Source organism: Vombatus ursinus, unplaced genomic scaffold (genome assembly GCF_900497805.2).
Source record: "Vombatus ursinus unplaced genomic scaffold, bare-nosed wombat genome assembly UNPS02014794.1, whole genome shotgun sequence".
Lineage (NCBI taxonomy): Eukaryota > Metazoa > Chordata > Mammalia > Diprotodontia > Vombatidae > Vombatus > Vombatus ursinus.
Window position 1 is genome coordinate 16,486,868 of NW_020954572.1, and position 7,026 is coordinate 16,493,893.

Genomic DNA, 7,026 nt, shown 5'->3' on the forward strand with positions numbered 1-7,026 from the left:
CTCATCTGTAAAATGAGCTGGAAAAGGAAATGGTAAACCACTCTAGTGTCTTTGCCACGAAAACTCCAAATGGAGTCACAAAGAGTCGGATATGACTGAAAAACAATTGAACACAAGATGACTTATAAAGTCCTTCCAGATCTAAAACATGGTGTATCAAATATTTCAAGGTTTCCTATTCCTTATCAAACAGAATTTCAAGGCTTGAAAACACTCCATATTTGGGCCTGCTTGTTCAGAGGAAACATTTAGAAAATTCTAGAGCTAAATAAAGCACTAAGAAAAATGTTTATAAATATGCCTTTTTTTCATTTCTTGCCCAACTACACCATTCTTTGGATTTCACCATCATGCATCCAGGATCCTCATCATCCTAAAATATGACATCAGACTTTTTACTCCCATGGTATCATTATCCTCCTCCCCTCTGACTGGACAGCGGAAGAAGGGTTCTTTCCCAATCCTCCTTTTGATGTCCAGGACAGCCATTTCTTCATTTCCTACCCAGTCACGCTCCTTTGGGTTTCTCCCTCCTGCCTCACTGCCCCACCCCTGGGTATTCCCCACCTCTCCCTTTTCTGCTTCCTTCTGTGCATCCTCTCCTCTCATTATTCAACTGTAAGCTCCTGGAGGGCAGGAGCTGTTTTTCATATTTGTATCCCTTCCTTGCTTCTCCCCCTCCCCCCAACTGCTCAGCCCAGTGCCTGGCACAGAGTAGGCCCTGAATACATGTTTATTGACTGATTGTTAAGATATATTCCCATTCCTGTCAGTTACATAAAGAAGATGGGCACAAAGCAGCCATTTGTCACCTGAATGCTGGGGCCTAGCCTGTTTTGGAGAGGCTTATAGCTGACATTCCAAAATTTCATTTTGGCCACGGCCATTCACGAAGATGACCAAGACAGAGAACCGTAAAGACCACCACGTAGTGGTTAGAGAGCTGGCCTTGGAGTCAGGAAGACCTGGGTTCAAGCCCTGCCTCCTACCAGTACTACTGTGTGACCCTGGGCAAGTCACTTAACATTCTCAGTCCCCCAGTCTCTCCACCATTATTTGTTACTGAGGAGTTGCTAGTGCACGCTGTGGAGGGAATGTCCGTACTGGGAGCTCCCCATTCTGATCAAATTAAAGATTTGGACTAAGGTGTAAGGAGTGCCTCACTGGAGTTCCTATGTCAACTAAATCTGAGAGTTTAACGTAGATTAGTTAAAAAAAAAAAAATGAAGGGATGAACGAGCATCCTTCTACACACAAAGCCCTCCCTCTCCTCCAAAACACAGGTTCCAAGATGGCGATCCAGAAGGCCAGGCCTCCGTCCTACCCAGGCCAGGGAGGAGAGAAAAGCTTCGGCTCACACCGCACGAGAAAAGCCAGCGGCAGCTTTCGGGTCTGGCTCCCACCGGCTCGGCCGCCCTACCAGGTACCTCAGAGCCTCGACGGCAGCTCTCAGACAGGTCCCGCCTTCCGAGGGCTCTGACTGGCTGGGGCCAGGCAGGAAGTCGCCTCCTGAGAGAGCGCTGGGGCTGTCAGTCAAATGATGGGGGGAGCCCTTGGGAGAGCTTTCCTGCACTATTTCTCTTCTCCAACTGTCAGGAACTGCTAGAACCTTCCCGTCCGCCCCAAGTTGCCAGTCTGGCGCGTTTGTGCCACTGCAGAGGGGGATGTGAGGGACTTGTTCCCTGCCCCCCTCTTCCCCTCCCACCCCACCCGCCCTCCATTTGTCCGACTTAAGTCTCTTCCCTCAGGAATTTAAAGTCTTATTGTTCTCACCCCTATTCATGGATTCAGGGGCTAGAACAGTTCAACGTGGAGTATTTTTGCATGTTTATTTTTGGATCATAGGAGCTAGAGTATGTACTTCACTAGGGCAACTTCCTCACCCCAGAGAAAGATCCCCATCCCTCCAAGGCTGGAAGTGTTCCCAGGTGCATGAAGTTGCCGGCTGGGTGAAACTAGCCTTGGCATGTTTGAATTCCAACATGCCAATAGTTAATTGATCAAAATTAGAAAAGACATAGCGACTGAGAATACTAGAACTCAACTATCCCTCCTTCCTCTTCCTTTAGTAGACCCAGTGCTTAGCACAATGCCTGGCACATAGGAGACATATAATAAATGATTGCCAACTTGACAAGGCCAAGAAAAGGAAAATTATTTGCCCAATATCCAACAGCTAGGCAGGGGTAGAACCTGGGTTTGTTTGTTTTTTTCTAATTTTTTTCTAATTTATTTATTTTGAGTTTTCAACATTCACTTCCATAAGATTTTGAGTTTTAAATTTTCTCCACCTTTCTCTCCTCCCACCTCCCCAAGACAGCATGGAATCTTATCTAGTTATATATTCTTTATTTATACATTCATATTAAACATTTTCACATTAGTCATAACGTAAAGAATTAAAACTAATGGGAGGGACCATGAGAAAGAAGAAACAAAACAAAACAACAAAGGAAAAGGAGAGCGAATAGTATGTTTCCATCTGCATTCAGACTCCAAAGTCCTTCCTCTGGATGAGGATAGCATTTTCCATCATGAGTTTTTTGGAGTTGTCTTAGATCCTTGCATTGCTGAGAGGAGCTAAGTCTATCAAAGTCAGTCATCACACAATGCGGCTGTTACTGTGTACAATGTTCTCCTGGTTCTGCTCATTTCACTCTGCATCAATTCATATAAGTCTTTCCAGGTTTTTCTGAAGTCTGCTTACTCACCATTTCTTATAGTACAATAGTATTCCATTATATTCACATATCACAACTTGTTCAGCCATTCCCCAATTAATGGGCATCCTCTCAATTTCCAATTCTTTGCCACCACAAAAAGAGCTGCTATAAATATTTTTGTACATGTGGGTCCTTTTTTTGATCTCTTTGGGATAGAGACCTAGAAGTGGTATTGCTGGGTCAAAGGGTATTCGCAGTTTTATAGCCCTTTGGGCATAGCTCCAAATTGCTCTCCAGAATGGTTGGATCAGTAGAACTTGTCTTGAAGTCAGTGTTCTTTCTTTTAATTTTATGTTAAGCTCAGGGTACGTTATGATGTTTTATCCTATTTGGGATAAATATGGGGCAGTACCCAACTTCCAAGTCTTCCTTCTATCAAATTCTGGACAAGATAGGGTCAAAGCCAGCCTTTCAAAGCCCAGAGTAGCTGCAGGGGCAGTCCTGTTCTCAGGTGGAGGGAATGGAGTGAAGCTAATGGCCAAAATAGAGTGGAATGTAGGCCAAATGACCAGGAAGAACAGATTACTAACCACAGACCTCTTTGCTGTTTAGTCATTTAAATCCTATCTGACACTTTGTGACCCCATTTGGGGTTTTTGTGGCAAAGATATTAGAATTGTTTGCCATTTCCTACTCTAGTTCATTTCACAGAAGAGATAACTGAGGCAAACAGAGTTAAATGACTTATCCAGGGTTACAAAGTAAGTGTCTAAGACTGGATTTGAACTCAGGTTTTTGTGACTCCAGGCCCAACACTCTATCCACTGCACCACAAAACTCTAAAGAATGCCAAAGTTTAGGAGACAAGCAGAGGAAAAACAGGAAACACAATCAGAACCAGGTAGGTATGTGTCACAGAAACCAAGAAAAGAATGAGTTTCAAGAAAGGGTTGGTCATCAATCTCAAGATTGGGGAGACCTAAATGTATTTATAGTTAGAAAGGAAGTAGCTACTACAGTGAGAGCTAGCTCTCATATTTCATGCTATTTTCTGTCTTGCTTGAGAGTCAGCAGAAATAGGAGAAAAATTGCCCCTCCATTGAAGATGGTTGAGGAAAGTTGTATCATTAGGTGGTAAGCCTGGTTTCAGTTCAGCAAAAAGGACGGCTAGTGGAAAAATGGAAGGGTAGAGATGGATTGCTCATAACAGAACAGTGATTCCTAAAGGCCTAATGGAAAGTGTTGGGAAGGGGAGGAAGAGACCAGAATGAAGCAACCTGAGTTGGATAAGGATTGAGAGGACACGGGAAATAAAGGAAGTTATACCTGTGGCAGTGATTGTGTTTAACAAGGATGAAGGAGGCAAGATGCTGGGAGGACGGGATGGCTATAGGTATGTAGACGGTGGTGGTGGGGTAGGGGTTGGGAATGCTCAGTTATCATGATGGAGAAATTTATAGAACAAGCTTGCTCCAAAATTCCCATCGGAATGATGATTTTTCAGGGTGTTGATGGGCTTCCATAAATTGTCTCCTGAGGTGCTAGACTAGACCCAAGGGTGTGCTAGAACCAATTCAAACTGGCTCAAGAGAGGATTGTTGGATTTTGACTGTATTTATTTACACCTGGGACATCGCTACAAATCAGGGTTTGATTTTTTCTTTTGTTGATTGTCTAAAGTAATGGAGAAAATGTTAATAATGCATATTAAACTTAAAAATGCGTGGTGCTGACTTTTCCCCTGGAGAACCAATTAGTAAACATTTACCAACATATCCCTTGGCCTAGACCTGATAATATCAGAAAAAGTAGTAAAGGTTGCATGGGAACTAGGTAGGCTGGTGCAATGACTGGAGAAGCAAGATTCCTCAGCAGCAGACCTGTCTCTTCAAGTACCTCTGTAATGTTGACTCGATCATAGCCATTGGGTTTTTTTTTTAATAAATTTTTATTGATATCCTGTTTTACATCACCAGAATTTCTTCGAGTATCCTTCTCCTCCCCCTTCCCAGAGAGCCATCCCATACAAAAATATTTTTTCAAAGAAAAAAAAGAGGAAAGGAAAATAGCAAATCCAACTAATACATAAAAAAATTCTGAAAATATATGCAATATTCCACAATCACAGACCTTGGAGTGGAATAAGGAAGGTCTTTTCATATCTCTTCTTTGGGGCCGTGTTTGTTCTTTGTAATTTTGCAAAATTTACTTTTGTTTTGTGATTCTTCCATTTGCATCGATGTTGTTATGTATATTGTTTTATTGGCTCTGCTTCACTCTGCATAGGTTTTTGTAAGTCTTTCCATGTGCCTCTGTGTTCATCATGTTAATTATTTCTTACAGCACAGTAATATTCCATCACTTTCATGTACCAGTTTGTCTAGCCACTCCTAATCAGTGGGCATCTTTATATATACAGTTCTTTGCTACAAGAAAAAGTACTGCTGTAAATATTTTAGTGCATAAAAGGACTTTCCTCTCATCAGTGACTTCCTTGGGGCACATGCCTAGCAGTGATAAATCTGGTTTGAAGGTTATGGACATATTAATGCTATTACGTGCATAATTCACCTAGCCAATATAAAGCATACTAGAACGCTAGGGGAAGATGGGACATTAGAGATCTGTTCCAATACTTTTTTTTTTTTTTTCTGCAGATGAGAAGATTGAGACTTAGTGACTAGACCAGGATCATAGAGTCGGGATTAGAACTGAAATCTCTAAACCTTTAATCTAGTTCTTTTTTTTTTTTTAGACAAAGGCAGCTAGATGGCACAGTGGTACAGCAATGGGCCTGGAATCAGGAAGACTAATTTTCTTGAGTTCAAACCTGGCCTCAGACCCTTATTTGCTGTGGGACCCCGGGCAAGTAACTTAAACTGCTTGCCTCAGTTTCCTGTAAAATGAACTGGAAAAGAAAAAGGCAAGTCACTCCAGTATCTCTGCCAAGAAAAGCCCAAATGGGGTCATGAAGAGTCAGATACAATTAAACAACAGAATTTCTTTAGACAATCCAGCCAAGGAGAGGCATGTGAGAGCAAAGGACATTTGAAAAGTTATCATTTCTCAGGAGCTTAGATATCACTTCTTGACATCTATTAACTATATTGTTAAACATGGTTGGTTTATTAGTATTTTTTGCTAAACTGCTTTTTTCTTTCTTTTCTATTCTTTGTTTTAAGAGAGGGCTCATTGGGTAGGGGAGGTGAGATCATCAGAAATGAAGGTGATGTAAAAGCGAAAGACATAATTGGTCTTAAAATACCATACTGCACATTACTTCAGAACCATTAAGTAAATACCTGAATTTAATGATAGTAAAACCTAATTCATTTGTATCTCACCAATTCAGTTACTGGTAATTGGAACATGAGGAAAATTGTATGGAGCGGTATATTTTACTTAACTGTAGAGACAAACAGTTGTTAAATACTATAAAACCACTTCAGCAACATTAATTTACATAAAATATGCTGAGTTTATTCTAATCTACTAATTAAAGAAGGAATTTCAAATACTGAATTGAAAGTAGTCAAGTTTGAATTCATTTACTAATATCTAATAATCAAAGTCTGATAGAACTTCTCCCTTTCTCTCCCCTTAGTAAGTGAAACTTGTTATTTTAGAAAGTTGCTTATTAATGTCAAAGGCATTACGCTACTACATCACTAAGCCTGGAATCTCAGTTATCATCTTTGACCCCACACTCACTCACCTCACATATCCAATTAGTTGCCAAATCTAGTTTCTACATTCACATCTACCTCCCTAAACACAGCTAGCACCTAGTACAGTCTCTCATCACCTGGACTACTGCAATTGACTTCTAACCAGTGTTAAGTTCTCTTTCCTCTTTCTTCTCCACTTGGCTATCCAGGTAATTTTAATCCCCCTTACTAAGTAGGCTTCAGTGTCTCATCTCCAAGATCATATGTAGTCTTCTGTTGGACATTAAAGCTCTTTATAACCTAGTCTTTTTACCTTTCCAATCTCATATCTTACATCTTACTCCTTTCCTAGCATTCTTTGATCCAGCTACGCAGGCCTACTTGCATTTCCTAATACACAATACTCAATCTGCCATGAATGTACCTTTCTGCCAGCTGTCCCCTATGGACAAGATGCTCCGCCTCATTTTCCATCTTTTATTAATTTTAAGTAATAACCTGTTTCAATTATGTATTGGCTGAAGTGCAGGAATATTTTTCCAATACCCTTATATACTAATGCCTTCCGTCTACTCTGTGTATGTCTTTTATGTACCTGGTTACTTATATGCCTTTCTCCTTCATTGGAAAGTATTTTTCCTCCTTTTTGAGTCTAGCACAGTGCCAGGCAAATGGGCACTTAAATACTTTTGCAT